This window comes from Sphaerodactylus townsendi, linkage group LG01 (genome assembly GCF_021028975.2).
Source record: "Sphaerodactylus townsendi isolate TG3544 linkage group LG01, MPM_Stown_v2.3, whole genome shotgun sequence".
Classification (NCBI taxonomy): domain Eukaryota; kingdom Metazoa; phylum Chordata; class Lepidosauria; order Squamata; family Sphaerodactylidae; genus Sphaerodactylus; species Sphaerodactylus townsendi.
Window position 1 is genome coordinate 69925233 of NC_059425.1, and position 21654 is coordinate 69946886.

Sequence of the window (21654 nt, forward strand, 5' to 3'; positions counted from 1 at the left end):
ACCCTCCTCCAGTGAGATGTTTACTGCTTTGTTTCCAGTCAATCCTCTTTCATTCAATGCAATGAGCAGTGAAGGGAAGAGCCAAGTGCTGGTGCTGTATGCCCATCATTCCTAAGCAACTTCTCCATATTCCTGAACAACAATAATGGCTCTACCTTTCCTTTGGAAACCCTTCTCCTCCATCCATGAATAAGTGTCTAGAACCTCCATAAATAGGGTAGTTGTGACTTCAGTGTTGTGTGAAGCAAAATAAATCATACTTGTAAAAAATTCTCCCACTCAGCCAAAGCTACTGAATATTTACACAATGACCAACAAGGTCTACTATCATTCCCAGAAGAGGCTCACATTCTGGAGGCAGCTGAACAGCTACTACTGAGCTTTCTCTGCAAATTCCAGTATTTGTCATAGAGAATGGTCATAGAGAATACAATGAAAGTGGTTCCTGATGCAGGAAAACCCCGAACAGTTCAGATATTTATAGGTTAAAGGCAGCAACTGAAGCATGTTAAACTTGCAAAGAATTATGAGGGAGATTTCATTGATGGGAGCTGCTGATAAACTTAAAGCTGTCCTCTAAGTCCTGGGAAGAAGGAAATGAAGTTCAATGGAATTATCATGGGAGAAATACTTTTTAGGTTAGGAAATCTCAGAAGAGTCTCAAAAGTAAGGCTGAGGGGAGGGAAAAAGATTTTCACAAAGGGACAGGTGTATTAATGCAGAGACTTCTCTATGGCATCTCTGGTGGAAATTTAGCAATCCCAAGAATCATATGGAGTTCAGACATTTGCTGTTCTTTTCCCAAGAACTTTGTGGTTTAATAAGGACCCTGGACTAGAGTCTCAGCTGTAGTATTATACATGTAGCATTCTCAAAGACTCTATGGGCAGCATTGAGAGTTGAGGAACTCTACTAATTAGCAAAAATAAGCTCTGGGGCTGGCTGTTAGCAGAAATTGTTGAAGTCTCGTTAGGTCTCACCAGTTATGCTGTGCACAGTTCTAGTCCAGAGGGGAAAGGAAAGCAGTTTCTTTCCTTCGCTTCACTTGAGTAACATTTCTCTCTTTAAAGAGGCATTTCCATCAGGTTCATTGGAGGATGCCCTAAGAGGATTTAAGAAGCCATTCTAAACCTCACACCAGCCAAAAAAGACCCCCCCCCCATCCATTTCAACCTCCCTTTTTGTTTATCCAATAAAAGGCAAGGGAAAATCATCCTATCTAGCTCGAAAAACATCAGATTGTGTCAGTGAAGAATTATGATGTGTGGCTGGAAGCCAAACAATATAAAGTTTAGAATCATCATAAATTCAGATGGCTGCTTTCCTCCTTGAGTAAGCATAGCACTCCCATGTTGACGCTTAAATTAAAAGACTGATTATGTTTTCCATATTTAAATCTGGAAAGCTATATGTCAGCACCCAAACTTTCCCCCTAGGGCAGGCTGCAAAGAAGAAGGGAGTCGGTTTCCTGGACCAGATTAGCAAAACATTTCATGTGTTTTCAGGGTCTCTGGGCTTGGGATGCTCCAGGGAGCACTTAGAATCCTGAGCTCTGCCTCCTTGTGGCTAATGGGACTTTTTGGTGCTAATGAGACTCTCCATTTGCACAAAAAGCACAAAAAGTACACACAGTCTCCAGACACTAGAAAGGAATTCTGGTGGTGCAACAATGCAGGATAATTCTATAGTTGTAAATGAGAGCATAAGACATCATTAAAGGCCATTTCAATGTATTTCTGTGTCCACAATGTAAAACATCAATGCACACAAATCATATTGTTACTCATGGTGGTAGGCCAGGGAGGTTTTGAAAGCTAAAGGGACCCAAGCTCTAAAGAGGAGATTAGCCCTGCAACTTCTGATGCAAGTGAAGACATTTAAAAGTTGTCCACTTGGCTCCATGTATTTGTGTGTGAGAAACACCTGGAGGGCAACCTCACTATTTACCTCCTTCCAGGAAGGGAGGGTATGGATGTGAAGTAAACTCTAAACAAAGTTTAGGTTGGAATAAGACTCTGCTAGATAATGTTTCCTTATTGTAGCCTGTCTAGTTCTACTATTCTATGTTAATATTTACACTCTGTCTCAGAAAAATATCTTAGTATGGTCAATTGAGGTACAGTGAGCAAGAAAATTATATGCTTCTGCATTAGATTGTAGTCCCAAACAAATATAAGAATTATTTGGTTGTGGTGGGTTTTCTAAGCTGTGTGGCCGTGGTCTGGTGGATCTTGTTCCTTATGTTTCACTTGCATCTGTGGCTGGCATCTTCAGAGGTGTATCACAGTGGGAAGTCTGTTACACATTGTGTCCAGTGAGAAGGGAATGTTTAGTGGGGTATATAATGTCCATGTCCCAGGGTGGGGAACCAATCAGTAAGTGTTTGGGTGGAACTTGCTATGTATAGATGTGGTTGATAGTATTGTATTGGGGGTGGGTTTTTTCAGCCCAGAGAGTGATTCACATTTGCATGCCCTGCAGCAGCAGCAGTATTGGTAAATGCAAATCCTGTGTTTGGGTGGAGTCCATTGTTCATAAGGAAGTAGCTTGGCTGCCACAAGAACTGCAGAAGTTCATTAATTAGAGCTCTTTTGTGTGATCTTCCAAAAAACTCCTTATATCGTAACAATAAGTAATGATTCATGCTTGCAGGATAATAACTGACCATCTTAGAATTTTCTTCACAGTGCAAACTTCTCTGAATCTAATCTGGACCCAGAAAGAGTCATCAGCTCATCTCCTGGCCATTGTCAACAAGTCTGAGTCATTCCTGCCACCCAAGTTAACTCCATAATTTGCAATTACATCATTTAGTGTATGTCTCACTAGTGCCTCTCCCAGTAGAAACTTTGAATTATCCTATGACTGCATGCATTTTGATCTTTCCATTAATGGGATCTCAGATCCTAAGGTTCTACCAATCACAATGCAACCTAGATTTCATCAATGAGCATCTGGATCCTTTGCCCATTGCTATTGAGGATTCTACATCTATGCCACATTTCTCCAACAGCACTACTTTCCTTATTTGCACCCAGGTAAATCCAGGTGCATTAAAATAGCTTGCCAAGCCATCCTTCCTCGTAATTGGCTCTGCTCTGACTTTCTTCCAACATCACTGATATGGAAAGCCTTTTAAATAAAAGCTGAGTATTTTTTTTTTCCTTCAGCCATTCTACTTCCCTTCCTGAAACTGATGGTTCAGTTTGTGCAAATGGAGCTTTTGATCCCTTTCAGTCCGGTTTCCGTGCTGGGCATGGGACGGAGACTGTTCTCGTCGCCGTCACAGATCAGCTCCGCTTACAACTTGACCGAGGCGGATCGGCGCTGTTGGTCTTACTAGATCTGACCGCAGCGTTTGACGTGGTCGATCACGACCTTTTGACCCACCGCCTAGCCGCTTCCGGGGTGCGGGGCACTGTCCTTAAATGGATTGCCTCGTTCCTCCGGGACCGGACTCAGCAAGTGTGGTGTGGGGACCGAGCTTCCCGGAGGTGCTCACTTCATTGTGGTGTACCTCAGGGGGCGCTGTTGTCCCCACTATTATTTAACATCTATATGCGACCCCTTGCTCAGTTGGTGCGGAGCTTTGGGCTGACGTGCCATCAATATGCCGATGACACTCAGCTCATTCTGTTGATGGAGGGGGGAGCGGCCGTCGCCCCTGCAGCTCTCCAGCATTGTTTGGAGGCCGTGGCTGGTTGGTTGAAACAGAGCAGGTTGAAACTGAATCCAGCAAAGACGGAGACTCTTTGGCTGGGTCGTGAGGGGGAGGGGGGGGATTTCCAGCCGCCGGTGTGGGAGGGGACTGTATTGGCACCAGTCCCCTCTGTTCGCTCGTTCCCTGGGGCTCCACCTGGATTCGTCTCTTTCAATGGAGACCCAGGTGGCCCATATAACCCGGGTCGCATTTTACCATCTTTGTCAGGCCCGACGGCTGGCCCTTCCTCTCTCAAGCTGACCTGGCCACTGTGGTCCATGCAACGGTCACCACCAGGTTAGACTATTGCAACTTGCTCTACGCGGGCCTTCCCTTGCGCTTGATTCGGAGATTAAAAATGGTCCAGAATGCAGCGGCTCGTATGCTTACAGGAAGTGCCATGCGAGAACATATAACTCCTGTGCTCAGCCGCTTGCACTGGCTACCAGTAGAATACCGAATCACTTTCAAGGTGCTGGTATTAACCTTTAAGGCCTTACGTGGCCTGGGACCTCCGTACCTGTGGTACCGTCTTACCCCATATGTCCCGAACCGGCCTCTGCGTTCGGCGGAGGCCAATCTACTGGTGATCCCTGGCCCCTCAATGATACGGCGGGCCTCTACCAGGGCCAGAGCCTTCACAGCTCTGGCCCCAGCCTGGTGGAACGCTTTACCACCACCTGTCCGGGCCCTGCGGGACCTTGCTGAGTTCCGCAGGGCCTGTAAGACTGAACTGTTCCGCCAGGCCTTTGGGGAGGCCAGCCGTTGATGAGGGCCCCCTCCTTCCCCTTTGTTCCCCCCCCTCTTCTGATAACATCACTAAACCCTGCCGCCCTCTTGGGGTTGAGGGAGAACAGTGGATGCCATCTCATATTATTATTTTAATGCTGCGTTTTAATGGGGAAGGTTTATATTTTATCTTTAGAGCTTGTATTAATTAATTTAATGAATTTTAATTCAATTTGATATATTGTGCTCTATCCATGTTGTTCACCACCCTGAGCCCTTAGGGGGAGGGCGGTCTATAAACCGAATATATAAATAAATATAAATAAATAAATAAATAAATAAATATGGTTCATTTCTTTGTACCTTACTTGTATCTACTTCCATCTCCTATCATTTCCCATCCCTGTTCTCAGACATTTGGCCTTATAACCAGCCAGTTTTGTCTAATCTGGCTAGGGACATTTGCTCTTCCAGTCCAGAAAAACTGTTCCCTGCTTATTCTGTGTTCCTCTGGTCTCTTTTTTGGCAACCCCTCTACCAATCACTTCTCTCTAGATTGGTTTATCTGGGCTAGCCACATGGGAGGAACACAGTTTGGGTCTAAAGTAATTTCTGTTGAATAATACAACTGAACACTAAAGATTGTGCAAACGTGATTGGATTGGCACAAGTAAACTACTACTATATAGTTATCATTGAGTAGTTCAGTCTTGTATTGCTACCATTTTGCTTTCCTTGGCTAGTCTTTATCTTGATTAGGTCAATAAAAGTTATTCTCTGCTTAAGCATCTTCCTCCTTTTCCCCCTAGAAGACTTATTGCATCATTATGGGTATTGCGTATATTCTAAATTTGAAAGATCCCAGCTTAGGAATCATGTCTCATAGAGAGTGTTTGACATGTGTGGTGTACTGTCCCTTTACCATGAGCAGTCTCCCAGCACAGATGGAAAGTATTTATTACCCAAGTGTTTGCTGAGCAGTCTGCTATCAGTTGCTCCTTGAATCTTCTCGAGATCCTAATAAATTGTTTGCTGTCTGGGATGCCTGAATATTTCATAAACATCCTCTATGCACCCTCATTCAATATAAACATGTTACAACATGTGCAGACTCCAAAAAGTACCTTGGTGATTTGTTTGTGATTCAAAATTGACTGCATTTTGAGTTGTTTGGCATTTATGCAGTGGTAGTCCTCACATTGGAGACTTAGGTGGCTGTTGCTGATGCACACTTACAGTTTACTGGACCAGTTGGCTTGATTTATCTATTTAATATTCATTTACAAAATTTATACTCCACCTTCCTGCCCTCATCAGGGCCATCAAGGCGCATACATAGTAAAACCATCTCTTAAAACCATTAAAACCAAACAAAAATTTATAAAAACAAACTAAAATACACATACAAAATAATAAAAGCAGTAATTGGAACACAGGGCATGACTTGAGAATCATTATGAACATGTAGGGCACCATTTGGAACCAACTACATTAGAGCATATACTTTTGCAGGAGTGCTCCTTTTGCATCTGCACATTCAGTGGTATTCCTCATTTATCATGTTGGTGCATGCTCAGAACTGAATGCATTGTTTGAAACTTTCCAGATGGCAATGTAAGAATGTGTAAAAATCCAGTTTATCCAAACTAACATGAACATGCTTCAGTCTAGTAATCAGGAAAGGAGGTAAAACAGGAAGCATGCAAGACTTGAGACAACCATTTGCAGTTTGAGAGCAACAAAAATTTGATTCAATGGGCATGGCTAGCCTAGAACAGGGAGACAAGTCACATAATTCTGCCTGCCCCCAACCAGAATCAAAAAAAGTTTTTAATTTATTTTGCAATATATAACAAAAATGATGGATGAGAGATGAGGCTGGGAAAAGCAGTGTGAAAATATGCCTGTGCAGAATATTTTCAATCCAATTTCAAACGCTTGAAAAATAATTGAACTTTTTTTTTGCCAAGGTTTGAATCCTGCTTGCATTTTGCTAACAAATTGCAATATGGACAGAGGGGTGATTGAGCAACCCTGGCTAATGCCAGCAAGCTAAATTGTGCTCAAAATTGAATGTCTTCTTGTGACTCATTCAGATTTCTAGTGCATCCCTTGTTTAATGAGGATGGACTATTTTTGAAATAACTTAGAAACAATCATTTTGCTGTTACTTTCTGAAACACCTTGTTATATCAACAATTATAATAACATGACAACAGGGGCAACCTACTTAGTAGTAAGTCCCATTTTATTCAGCGGAGCTTTATCCCAGGAAAATATTCTTAGGGCTACAGCCTCAATCTGGAGACTCCAGATTCACTGAAGTCTACTATTTTTCCCCAAAGGAATAAATACTTTTTGTCTGTTTGCTTTATCATCTCAGGATGTGTATCTTTTTCTCATTTAATAAAGTAACAATTGTGGGAGAAAACCAGGAGATCTTATTCTGTTGTATAAATCAGGGCACATATGCAGGGGTACTAGGAAACTACAAATAATTTCATCACCTTCAGTCAGAAAATATGGAGAGGAATTCGTGTCCATTTTTCTGTTCCTGGCTCCAAATGCACATTTTTCTGATCCTGACTCCAAATGCGCTCCAAAACAAATAATGCCAATTGCAACATCCAATTGAAGAAGCTGTCACATCTGGTTAGTGTGCCAGAAACCTAGATGTGACAGAGCAGTTCCCAGAGCTATCGAATTTCATATTTGTTCCCTGTTATCGATCCATATTGCAACTACTTTGCCCAGAGGCGGAGCGAGGGAAAACTCTGCCCAGGGCGCGTGCATGCCCTGCACCCCTGCTGTGGCGGTACCCACCCTCCACGCCCCCACTGCGGCCTGGCCATGCCTCTGCCGTAGCTCCACCCGGGTCATTGCACCCTTCTGCCCCATTGGTGCTACACCACTGACTTTGCCAACAAAGGAACACTATGGCTGAATTCAGAAAGCATGGGTACTAAGAAACTACAGTTTGCCATGTCAGACATGAACGTGGCTTGGTTCTCTTGGTCATATGCTGTCCTCACTCCTCTCATTCTCCTTTTCACTCAGAATGCAACTAAGGATTCCTGGTTTAAAATAAGCATGAGTTTCCTGTGACAAATGAATACAAGTTCATGGATGAATCAGAGTTTACTTACTTTCTCACATTTTGAGATTCTAAACCAAGATTAAATTTGGGTTTACAATCCAAGGTTTGGAGGAGTAAATAGCCTCTAGTTCTGAATTCACACATAACAGGGACATGGAATTTGTTTTAAAGTTGGAATCATTAATCTTGCTCTTCATGAGAAGAGAAAGAAGACAGCAAAGAACTGAGTACGTAGACATAAAAACCAAGCCAGAATAATGCCTAAGTGGCCCAAGGATTTTTGGTACCCATTGGTGATTTTGGTGACCCATTGAATACAGAGAAAAGTGACAAGTCTAGAATGATCATTAACTTTTATTTTCGGGCATTTGAAATGAACAATGTACAAATAATGATATTTTATTGATTTTATTTTACTTCTCTTTAATTCTGGCATAATGTTTAGTTATCTTTCTGTACTAGACCAATTGGTCTAAACACTTAGACCTTTGCTTTACATTCTTTTAATTTTATCAACTGGATCAAAAGTTGTTGGGGACAAAGTTTTGAACCTATTTTGAAACTAATATTCTGAGCCTTGAGAAACACAGCTCAGTTTTACCTTGCCCATTGGGGGCAAATATGTAGTTTCCAAGCAGACTTGAGCCCTGCAATATATTTCCATTAAGAATTCAAGCAAGCAGGAGTTTTCCAAGCCTTCCTACCCCAGAGGAGTATCAGTGGTGCCATAGCTGCCCCCAACTCTGCCTAGGAACATGCAGGGAACATGCTCCCTAGGAATGCAATATAGGGCTCACTGGCAAAGTATCAAATGCACTCCTTTGCTAATACTCAGCGGAGTGATGGGGGAAAACCAGAAGGGTGGTGGTGGAATTATATAGTGTCCCAACATCATTTCTGGCTGGAACCCAGAATTGGTCTATACAACACAGCAGCACTCTAGGAATTGTCCTGATCTCTATTTTGTAATGTCCAGCGTTTTGCCCAGAAAAGTTGTCAGCTAGAGGGTAACTAGAGTTAACACCAGGCAAGAAAGATCCATTATGGACACCAGCAGATTCTAATAATCTGTAATGGAAGGTAATAGGGAAAAATGAGTTGTTGCCCCTGAAAGCTGTCACTCATGCCCTACACTAGAAAGGTATGACCTTAGGGCAGGGACTTTTTGGAGTGGGAAATCATAAAGAGGGAAATCCTAGTACCAGAGAGCACTGGAAGGAAAGCAGTGATGATGTACAAATGGGGGTGAATCCAGAAGCTGCAGTGCAATACAACTTTGGACATAGTCAGGGGATCCCAGCTGGGAATAACACTCAGGAGCACATCTTGCCTTTTGTGTGTGTGTGTGGGGGGGGGGGGTCAGTTAAGCCTTGCCTAATGTACACCCCTAGTCTAAGCCCTTAATGGCAATTTTGATAATACTTTGTATCTGAATAGCTCTTCAGTACTAAAAAAATTCCACATATATAACAACAAAAATCCTTATAATGACCCTATAAGAGAGAACAGTAATAATACTCTAATCCTGCAGATGAAGAACTAAGACTGAGATCAGTGCTTGCCTAAGTCTAGTAAACCTCTTTCACACTGCTGTTTTAAACCACTGCTGTCCCAATTCCTTGGACAGAGGTTTCAGTAATTAAATCTGTTTATAAGTAGTGTCTGAATCTCTCCACCCATTTCATACCATGCTCTCTTTTCAGCATGTTCTGTTATGGGTTTTTAAAAAATGTTCTAACTTTTGCAATATAGCTCTAGACAAATATAACAATCCAATGACAGATGCAAGCATCCAAATGCTTGTTAATATAGCACTAAATTGCTATGTTTGTCTAACAGGGTAGTGAAAAAGCTTGAACATTTTTTAAAAAGTCAAAATGCACCATGCTGCCAAAAAAGTGCAGGAAATAAGGCGGCACTTTCAGAAGCACCATGGACATTTCAAACACCATGCTGCAGTGATTCAGAAGCGCAGAGAACATCTGAAAAAGAAAGGGAAAAAGAAAGAAAAAGAAAGAAAGAAAGAAAATAGCTCAGCTCCACTTTGCAAATACGATCCAAGTAGCTTTATTGGAAAAGGTAAATAAAATCCATTAGCAGCCGAGAGCCAACATAGTTGTCTGAAATGATACAAAAAAATTATGTTACTAATGGGCACCTAAATCATATTACATAGGGCTGAGATGAGATGTGAAATAATCCCCCATGACTTTAGGATTCACCTCTACCATTTGAGCTCCTTTGAATTTGTGCAGAGTTCTTTTTGTCCAAGTGAAACAATACTGACAACAAAGTTCTATTGAAGACATACAAAATGCCCCCCACCCTTGTATATCAATCCAACATCCAACCCTGCAACAAAATCTAGCAGTCTCACGATCAGCACACCTGTTTAGGGTGGTAGCAGCTTCTCATGCTGAACTGGTTGAGAAGCAACCTGGATAAAAGAGAGAGAAGATTATGTCTTTCTCTGCCTGGCTAGTTCATCAACAGATATATGCTGTCCTTGCATAATATTCTCTGCCCAATAGCATCAGATACTCATGTTAAAGTGGAATTATCAGCTCTGAGTTGAGAAATACCTGGAGATTTTGGGGATAGACCTGGGAGGGAGCAGAATTTAGAGAGGGGAGGAGCTTCAGTGAGGTATAATGCCGTGCAATCCACCTTCCAAAGCAGCCATTTTCTCCAGGTGGACATCTCTATCAGCTGGAGATCAGTTGTAATCCCAGCAGATCTCTAGCCACCCCCTGGATTTTGACAACCCCAAAAGAGCAGGTATTCATGGGGTAGTACATAGCCATTCATCTACATTCATGTCAGTACTCTACAAATGGCAAAAATATTGGAAAGAAAGTATTTAAAAAGCTGTCCCAGAGCAGGGATGAGAGCTGTTTCTTTTGTCAACAGAGGATAAGAGTCACAATAATGGATATAAATTACAGATGGAAACGTACCACCTGGACATCAGGAAGAAATTATTTATTGTAAGAATAGTTCAGCAGTGGAATTGGCTGCCTAAGAAGTTAGAGAGCTCTTTCGCTCTGGCAATCTTCAAGCAGTGGCTGGACAAAGACTTGCCAGGAATGCTCTAGAGCAGTGGTTCCCAAACTTATTTGGCCTACCGCCCCCTTTCCAGAAAAAATATTACTTCGCGCCACCAGGAAATTAATTTTTAAAAATTTTTAATAGCAATTAAACAGAAAGTTATATGTATTAATGTTTCTACCTGAGGCCATCACCGCCCCCCTGGATCGCTGCAGCACCCACCAGGGGGCAGTGGTGCCCACTTTGGGAATCACTGCTCTAGAGTCTAGGCTGACTCTATTGTACAGGATCGGATTAGATGGCCTATATGGTCTCTGCTAAATATACGATTCTGTGATTCTATGAGGTTATGAAAATGCATATCCAATTTGTTGCTGAAAATGCATATTCAACTAGTTTTCACACAACAGTGTCATCCCAATACTCATTTTTGCCCTCAGAGTAATGTCATTTACCTTCAATGTAGCCAGCTCTGTCTGTCGTGGCTTCTGCACGGCCATGATGGGGGTTGGGTCGGCGTACATAACGCCAACCCAACCACTTGCAGGACCCGTCCGCTCTCGCATCTAACCCGGTCCCGGTTGCGACCTTGGGGAGGACCAAGCGCCAGCATCTGCACGAGAGCATGCGCTCGTCCCCGCTAAACAACACCTCACGGTGTCCTCTGGCCTCCAGCGCATTGCACAGGCCAGGACACATGCCCCCCCTGCCCTGCGCGACAGCTCAGAAGTCGCAGGGCGGGGGGGCGTGTCCCCTGGCCTGCACGACGCAGTGAGGCGTTTGGGAAAGGGGAGGGGGAATGGCGCCTTCCAGCCGCTGCCGTTCGCACGGCAGCAGCTGGAAGCCGCTGTTTTCCAAAAACGTCGCTGGGGAAGCGAGGTTGGGAAACAGTGGCTTCGCGCTGCTGGGGAGGCGCCAGGGCGGCGTGGCTGCGATGCAGCTGCGCCCCCATGCGAACAGCTCCCTGGGGATGGCGTTTTTGCCATCCCTAGGGCGCTGTTAAAGGCCCGTGGGGAAAGGGCCTGACTATGGGATACAGTGACATCAGCATGATACAATTCCTGACAGGATGGAATCACATTATAATTGGAAAGAAAGTTGAAGAAATGGGGTCAAGGAGAAACAGTCGTTTGTGAAAGTCAATATAAAATTAGAAGGGGATTTCTTGCTTCTAAAAACAACCTTTTTGCGCTATAAATTTTTTTCTTGTCAAAATTCTGGCAAACTGAAGATAATGAATCCCTAGGTAATGAACTAGATCACGTAGGTCTTTATTTCATGGGCAAGTAGCAGACTCTGTATTAGAACAGTTCAGTAATCAGATTGTAAAGAAGGAAAATTCAATAGAATTTAGATAGTTCTGGGCTTTTAAATTTTTCTTAAATGGACATCAAATGGGGTAATGCTGCGTAGGATGACACTACTAATTCCAGAATTTTTCTCATGAAAATCCCTATCATGCCTTTAAATTTACATCAGCCCTACAGCAGAGGGAACAACTTTATAATAGGGGTTGTCCATGATTTGAAAGCTGATCAGATTTTGGACAAAGCACTCAAGCCCAAGTAGAAATAAATTAGCCCTGTTTGTCCCACTTAACTGTTTTTCCTCAGATGGATTTAGGCTGAATCTGGATTTGTCCCTACCATGCCCTGGGCACACTATAAATTCTGGGCAGCAGGCTTCACTCTTGAATGTGGAGGCTTATCTGAAAAGCAACGGTTTGGATGAAATATTACGACAGCAGCTGTGGTTTGTAGCTAAGTGTCAGCTGCGGTTCCGGATGTGTGCATGGGAGAGTTTCTTCCCTATGGCATGGAGTGTATTTCTGGTTTCCAAGCCTTTTGGCTGTCTGTCTTGGGAGAAAGCTCACTCGTGTATGCAGTGGGAGTCACAAAGAGCTAGGCTGCTGCCTCAGATAAAGCTGCCTAGTGTCACACTGCCAGGTGCATCCATTTTAATCAAAACTCAGCCTATGCAAGATGTAGGGATTTCATTAAATGGTTATTTATTTCCAAGCAAAAGGCAAGAATAATACTTAAAAGGGATTCATCTTCCTAAAAGGATGGCTGATAGTATTGTCGCTATTCTATCTCTGTTTAACATCATGCAGCAATCATTAAGGTGATCTATTTCACAGGGAATGCAAACACATTATTATCAGTTGTAGTTGTAGAGTCAAATGCCTACTGAGGCTACTACTGCTGTAATCCCCTTGTGGCAAGGTGTTGGTTCTCACATGATTATTCATCACATGATAGCTTCAAGATCATGATGAATGAGCTTGTGTGAACTAGGCCTGCATGAACAGCATGTAGTAGTCAGAGTAGTACAGTTTGTCAGATTAGGTTTTCTGGAAAAAGCAGGTTAAAATCCCCATTCTGCCATGAAGTTCATTGTAACCTTGGAATCTAACCTGCCTCACAGGGCTATTGTGAGGATCAAATGCAGAAGGGGAGAACCATGTATGCTGCCTTGAACTTCTTTTAAAAAACTGCAAAAGACTCACTTGCTATAAGGCACTATTTTTATGCTATTTTCTGTTTCCTTATGTAGGATTTTCACCACAAACTGTATGCCTTTTTTCAATTTTGTATGTGCATCAATAAATCATCTTACTATGTTTTATTGTATGACATGCCTAGAGGTTTGAATAAATACTGTAAATTGTATATAGGAAACCCATTCAACATGCATACACAATGCAAAACCAATTTACAAGCCAATAATGAAAAGTGGAGATCTATTTGCAAAACAGAAAAGTGGAGATCTATTTGCAAAACAGAAACAAATATAAAAAGGCATTACATAGGGAACACAAGTTAATCTCTAAGCAAAACCTGTGCCTCAACATAAGGACGATGTTCTGTATTTACTCAGCTCTGATTCATGTATCTGGTACCAATGACAAGGGATGTGAAGTGCTGAAACTTTATGACATGAATGTGTTCTGTGTGTTACAGACAGGAAGGGCACAGATAGATGTGTAGCTGCTGTTTTCTGCACAGCCACACATTTAGCCTTACAAGTCTGGTCCTAATTTATGCAAGTTGTATCTTTTTTCTCCTAATGAGGAAATATGAAGAGAAACAGAAAACTGGAGGGAAAGTCTCCTCTCAAGGACGTAGGTAAGGGGGGGGGGTTTGGATTCAACCCCCCCATTCATGTCCGAAGCTCCGCCCCCCGTTTGTGGGTTTTTAAAACATTTTTAGGTTTTTTGTTTTTGGCCTGCAGGGGGCGCATGGTTTAGGCTAGCAGCACCAAACTTTCAGGGTGCCCCCTTCCTCCATTGTTTCTAATGGGAGCTAATAAAAGATGGGGGCTACACCTTTGAGGGTCCATAACTTTGGACACCCTGAACCAAATTTCACCAAACCTGGGAGGTATCATCAGGAGAGTCTCTTACTGATACCACCCAGGTTTTTTGAAGTTTTCTCCAGGGGGTCCAAAGCTATGGACTCCCGAAGTGAGTACCCCTTTCCTCCATTGTTTCCAATGGGAGCTAATAGAAGATGGGGGCTACATTTTGAGGGTCCATAACTTTGGACCCCCTGAACCAAATTTCACCAAACCTGGGAGGTATCATCAGGAGAGCTTCTTACTGATACACCCAGGTTTTGTGAAGTTTGGTCTGGGGGGTCCAAAGCTATGGACTCCCAAAGCTATGTCCCCATCCCCCATTGTTTCCAATGGGAGCTAATAGGAGATGGGGGCTACACCTTTGAGATTCCATAACTTTGGACAACCTGAACCAAACTTCACCAAACCTGGGTGGTATCATTAGGAGAGTCTCCTAAAGATACCCTGAAAGTTTGGTGTTTCTAGCTTAACAATTGACCCCAGACAGCAGGCACCCCCCCAAATTTCCCCAGATTCTCCTTTTAAATCAACCCCATTCAGCATGGATTTAAAGGGAGAATCTGAGGTCCTCAGTTTAGATTAGAAGAAGAAGAGTTTGGCTTTATATCCCCCTTTTCTCTCCTGTAGGAGACTCAAAGGAGCTTACAATCTCCTTACCCTTCCCCCCTCACAACAAACACCCTGTGAGGTGGGTGGGGCTGAGAAAGTTCCGAAAAGCTGTGACTAGCCCAAGGTCACCCAGCTGGTGTGTGTTGGAGTACACAGGCTTATCTGAATTCCCCAGATAAGCCTCCACAGCTCAAGCGGCAGAGTGGGGAATCAAACCCGGTTCCTCCAGATTAGAATGCACCTGCTCTTAACCACTACGCCACATTGAAAGTGATGCTGTTTCAGAGTGGGGGATAATCCACCACAAAACAGCACCACTTTCAATGTTGTTTAACTGGGGACCCCAGATTCTCCCTTTAAGGTGGATTTAAAAGGAGAATTTGGGCTCTCTAGTTCTCTAGGATCTACATGGTGTTACTGAAGTTAAGATATGGCAATCATTTTGTGACTGGCTCTGCCATCTTGCAGCAGTCATTTTGTTGCTGTGCCCACCATGCTGTGTCAAAATCCAAATGTGTCTGCAGGAGCACCTGGCAGTAGGAGAACCATTGCTATAAAGGAGGCAGGAGAATGCTGGTAGGGAGTTGCAACAGACTCCTGCACCTTTCTAATTCTTTCAGGTAGGGAAACCACTCACAGACCTGTTATGTGAGAATTTTCCTGCATTTTTGTACCTTGGGAACCAAGCTTTTTCAGATAATAGTAGCATATCTTGATTAAAAACCATTTTTCCTCAGCCCTGAAACTGACCCAGAAGGCGAGAGATGCCCTTCTTTCAGCAAACCCCTTAAGGTACATAAAATAATAACAAGGCAGATTTAAATTTAAACAGAATTTTTTTAAAAAGTAACACAGAAGAATTGGGAAAGGGAGATAAGTAACTTGGAGAGAAGGAATGGCTAAGGCAGGAGAAATATGTATACACAAGAGTTTTTGGACAGAGATTTAGTAGTTGGTTTCCCAGGCACAGGCTTACTAAGTTTGTTCAGTTACAGTTCTCAGTTAGCTTAGATATAATTCAGTTTCGTAGATGACATTGTTACTTAATGTGTTGCTGGCTAATGGATTGTTCATACACAGGGTCCTAACAGGCTTGGTATATATACTCAGTACCTTCATGCAGCCCTTAGAAATCAAAACTTTAACACAGATCCTTCTCTTTTGAGGAAAAAACAAAGCAAAAACTGGTACCCAGGAATTCTTCCATCACCAGATGTATTCTTCACCAGTTTATATATATAGCCCTTCAGCTTTGCTCCTCAATAAGCCCTATCACCAACTCTCTTGGTCTGTATATTATTGCTTTTCACACAGCTCACAGGCTATCAGTAGAACCAGTCACAGACATTGACTTAACTACTCTCTTCAGATATGTGATGTTTTAAAGCACAGTTAGCGCTTGACTTCTAGACATTCAGATCCAAAAGTCTTTCAAATTATTCTTCACAGAGTGATAACCTCCTTCTTGGGGTGCTGTGTGGTTTCTGGGCTGTATGGCCATGTTCTAGCAGCATTCTCTCCTGATGTTTCGCCTGCATCTGTGGCTGGCATCTTCAGAGGAACTGATCCGTGAAAGCCTTCAACAACCTCCTTTTTCTCTGTGACATCAAGTTGCTTACCCAAGCAGAATGCTGGTGTGAAGAAGGGATTGGAATGTTGTTCAGTTACTGATTAGCACCTGCTATGAAGTTGTGCTGTCTGTGTTATCTATATGCATTACATTCCATGTGCCACCATTCCCTCGGCCCTTGTATTGGTGAAATTGTTTATCCAGCATATTTATAGAGTTCATTCTGCCTCTGAAACAATAATCTCAGATTGGGGGCCCCAATTCGTCTCAAAGTTTTGGAAAGCATTTCTATCTCTGTTGGGGGTAGAGTCACCTCTGACATCACCTTACCATGCCTAATCTGACAGTCAAACTGAACGCACGAACCAGATGCTGGAGCAGTACCTACGTTACTATACCAACTATCATCAGGACCACTGGATTTACCTTTTGCCTTTTGTGGAATATGCCTACAATAATGCAGTCCATAGCATCACTTGGTTTCCAAGTGGTTAATGGACTGTCAGCTAAGCTTCTTCCCTTTTATGGGGTTACTCCCACTGGGCCCCCGGATTTACAAAAATGGATACAAACTATAGTGGTTGGGTGGGATCCCACTCTCCATGCGTTGCAGAAAACCAAGGACTCCCAGAAGAAGCAGGCAGACAAACAAGCAGCCCCTGGTGCTCAAAATGGATGATTGGGTGTACCTGTCCACCAAGAATATGAGGAAGATTCATAAACCCACTAAGCTTGGGTTCAAGTACATTGGATCCTTTAAAATTGTGCAGGTGATTAATAATGTGACTGCTCGCTTGGAATTGCCTAAAGCACTTAGCAAAATTCATCCTGTTTTTCATTCCAGCTTGCTCAAGCGAGTTCCCGCTTCAGATGTTTGGCACGGCTTGCCCACTCGTCCTCCTCCTCTGATGGTTGATGGGGAAGAACACTATGGTGCTCTATGGTTCATTTGGTGCTCATCAGCAAAGCACCATGTGTCCGTGCTTTTCTTTTGTTCCACTGATTTCCTGGACAAGGCATTTCTCTTTTCCAATAAGATCTGTGCAAAGGAAAAATACAGAGCACTCCAAGCCAATCAGATTTGGAAACAAGCTGCAGAGAGCTGCCTTTGCTCCCTTCTGGGTACCCCTTGTTCCTAGGCAAATACGCCACTCACTCAACCATTCCTGTATTGCCATACTGCATTACAGAGATTTCACTACTACATCAAAATATATCTTGACAATGGTTTCACCCACAAACCCTTTTATGCCTTCTTGAGTCTCCGTGAAAAATAAATGAAAGGAATTACTTTACAGAGCATAAATATTTCCCCTCTTTAAGCTTTATGGTAGGTGAAGTTTCAACTCCATAGACATAGTCCAGCACTCTCCATTATATTTTCCATCCTTTTTTTTAGATGGAAAGAACTGAAATAGACAAGATGTTCCTAAACTTTTGTCTTAGAACTATAGCTTTGAAAAATTGCTGTTCACTTAATCCCAGTGCAATATTGGAGCAGTTATCCCCAGATGATTTGAGGTCATGTAGCTAGAGGCCCTCACAACAGTCAGTGTTGGTACAGCATTGTGCAGTAGTCTGCATAGTACTGGTGCCACCATTTTCTAGGCAGGAAACAGAGGCAACGAAAGAAATTGTGTGACTTTAGAAAAATTCCCAAGATAGCTTGCAACAGTAAGCTTATATTACCTGATTCCCAAGAGATAGTCCATCCTACCCAGTCCTTCTTAGTAACATTCTGTATTCATTAGATGAAGGCATTAGAATCAGAAGAAAAAAAATAAGAGAAAAACTGATAAAGTGGAGATTACATCATAGGAGAAGAGAAGGAGATGCCTAGAAAGGTAAAAGCCCAAAGGGAATATGATCACAGTTTAACATCTTCAAAGTAACCATACAAATAAAGGAAAGAATTAATGCACAGTCTTGAAGATAGTGGAGCAGGAATAAATCCCCTGAAGCTAAGGAAGGAAAAGTTTAGTATAGATATTAGAGAAAGGTTTTTATAGTCAGAGCAAAGGTATAAGCCCCAAGAGAGAATCTATTCCTACAGATATTCCTCAGCTAGGCCTCTTCCACATATGCAGAATAATGCACTTTCAGTCCACTTTGCAGCTGGATTTTACTTTGCAAAATAGCAAAATCCACTTGCAAACAATTGTGAAATTGTGCATTATTCAGCATGTGCAGAAAGGGCCATAGTTAGGTGGATTGGAACTGAAAGGAATGAAATGCAAAGAACGCTGGGAGCAGATGGCGCAAGATTGCTTTTTTGATTCTGCTTCCATGATCTATTTAATACAGCTGTTGCCCTGCCCTTCTTACCCCACTCTACTGAAATATGGATCTCATATTATTTTCCAGTAAAACTATATTGGCAGGAGCCAACTTTCATATTTGTGTGTGTGAGTAGCAGAGTGTCCACTCCAAGAACAGGCCAAAGGCAAAAAGTCTGTTTGCAAGATTAGATCAGTGAATGAGTTACTCCAGGCAATAGATTCTGGAAGCCTCATGGACCATGGACATATCTTGATTACCACACCCCGCTAAGCTGTTCTGATACAATGAATCCTGGAGAACTCCCTGATACTAGGCTGTACATTTACTCTGCTTTTGAGAAGCCATTTCCTCAACAATTGCTCCTTCCCTGCATTTCCTCCACCTTTAGATACAATCTCCCTAACAATCAATCCCTTCCTGGTCCAATCAAAGCCTCATCCAAATTGAATACCTGAGCAGGAACTCCAAGGAGTTACTCTGCATAAAACCTTTCAGAGCTCCCGATGTAATCAAGGAACAATTGACTCTATTATCCCAACACTTAGCAACAGTAGATGAGCCTTTGGTTAGCTCAAGCCAGCAATCCCAGCATCGGAAATCCCAACAGATTCAGGAAAACGAAACTGAAACTTACCTGGCTCCCGCCCCTACCTGTGCTAAGGGGTATAAAAATACTGCGTACCATAGCCTCAGTGCTTTTTACTGGCTAAACCTCTCTTGGTCTAGTTGGTTGGAGACATGATTATCATCCTTCGCACTGGATCCCTATGCTGGCATAGGAATCCTTGCCTTCTCCAAGAACTTCTTCAGCTGAATTTAGGTAATGTATAAGTCCCCTGCTCTTTCTCCCAATTCTATCATCCAAACCTATCCCTCTCCTCCCTTTTTGTATCACTTAGGAACTGTGTGTATGCTTCTCCATATCTTACTGTGTGATTGTTTGCAACCAAAATTTATATAAAAGTATTTTAAACTACAATTTGGTCTCTAGGCAATTCTCTATAGAACGTTTCAAAAGCCAATTCTGGTATAGCTGTCTAAAAGATCCCACCTAGCCTACCTCTTGCACTGCCAAGCTGAGTTATTTTCTCCATTGCTACTTTGAAAAATATATTCATAACTGTTAAGCTAGGTAACACAGCTGTAGAAAGTATAACAGGGCTTGGTGTACAGCACACAAAGACTGAGGCCTTATCTCAGAAAGTATATTGCAGCAAGCACATACAATGTCTCATGGCATCCTCTTTGTCTTTACCTTGCTAGCTCAAAATAACAGGATTTTATGTTTGGTATCTTTTTATTATATTTACTTTTTCTGTATTTTAATCAGTATTTTGTCTAACCTCTGTTTAGCTAAAGATCATGTTTTAGATTCTATGTTTTTAGAAGGCATAATTATGTCCTTGGACTATTTTAGAGTTGCCAGTTCTGGGTTGGGAAATTCCAGAGGTTTTGGCAACAGAGCCCGAAGAGAGTGGAATTTGGTGCAGGAAAAGAACTGTGAGGCCATTGAGCCTGCCCTGTGAAGTTGCCGTTTCTTCCAGGGCAGTTGATCTTTATAGCCTGGTGAGCAGTTGTAATTCTGGGAACTTCCTGGGCCCCATATAGAGGTTGACAATCTTAAGAAAACCTGTTTTAAATTAGCCCCCATGCCAATTATGTTCCTCCAATGTTGCTTTGAATCCAGACCTTGAATCCAGACCTTAAATCCACTTGGAAAAATACTGGCATCCTGTTGAAATCATATGGGCTGGACACATAATTAGATCTTCCTATGGTTGTCAACCGCAAGGTGGAGCCTGGAGTGCTTCCAAAATTGCAACTGACCTCCAGACAACAAAGATCAGTTCCCTTAGAGGAATTAACAGATTTGGAAGGCATACTCTGTGGCATCGTCTCCCCACTGAGTTCCAACCTGTCCCCAAATATTTCCCTTTCTAAGCACTATTTACAAATTGTCATCAATTTCCCAAGGCTGAGGTGGTAGCCCTGGGCCTTCCAAATGACAAATTTAAAAAATGCACTCCAGTACTTGCCATTCATTGTAACCCATTAGGCACTCAACATACCTTTTCCTGTTTCTGCAGTCTCAAGAAGAAACTAAAAGCAGGATGTTGACTGGGTCTCTGATGGGTTGTCACACACAGTAGGTGACCCAACGTTTGGTTTAGTGAATGAGAAATTGTGGAGAATTGATACAGACACTACTGAGAGAAATCACATTTAATAGCCATTATCTCATGCTTTAAAGCACCAGTGTGGATAACTCCTAAAAAACTCAGGATGACTGTATAGATGGAGTCACGGTGGCTTAGGAGGTCTTCTCTAGATTCTGTCAATCTGCCTCAGCAGGTCCAGCAGTCAGAGGCTATGGCAATATGTGCATAGTTCTTGGTTTGGATACTAATGTTTCATGGCAGGAATGTCACTCCACATAATTAGAATTCAAGCTAAGCAAACAGCCAGCGTACTAATTAATTCTGGCAGAAAGCACATGGTTCTCTATTTCAAGTAATTAAGTGCAACGTAACCAATTTGTGTATGTGTGTATGTAAATTGTATAGTTTTTATTGGTTATTTTTTTTTAAAAAAAAAGACAGATCTCGAGCAATTCCACTTGCAGTGTTGTATTCACCAGAAGGAGTTCTCTGCGTGGACAGGACCTTGTAAGAGCTCGGGGGCAGTTTGTTTGGGCTCAAATGTAGAGGGTGTAATAAAACATGCCTGCTTTCTCGCTCCTTTACCATTAAGGGGAGAAAATGACAGACACTAGGAATATGTAACAGAGGTCCTCCATGTGTTATGAGAAAATTGGGTTGGGAACATGCTAATCGTTCAATAAAATGTTGTGCTAAGTGTACTTAAATAAGGTCTACTGTTAATAAATTAATGCATGCTGGAAGCTACTAAATTTGGTGTCCTTCTGGAAAAAAAATCTGTAGCTTTTTTTGTACAAAGAAAAGGTTAGCTAGAGAGGAAGATCTCAACCAGTAGTGAAATGCATAAAAGGGCAAAATTGACAGTCACTACCCCCAAACTGCCTGGCATACAGAAATGAGATTTTACTATAAATGTTTCTTTTAAAAAAAATACAGTTGAAACAAATCAGATGTTTATTAAAGTGTTTAGGCATAAGAGAAGAATCAGTGCAACACTTAACATCAGCTTAGTCAACATAGATATGATACTATCAATGTTTTTTATCTATTTGAAGGACCATATTTTGCCCTGGAAGTCTGTATGACCAGACATCTGTTTCAC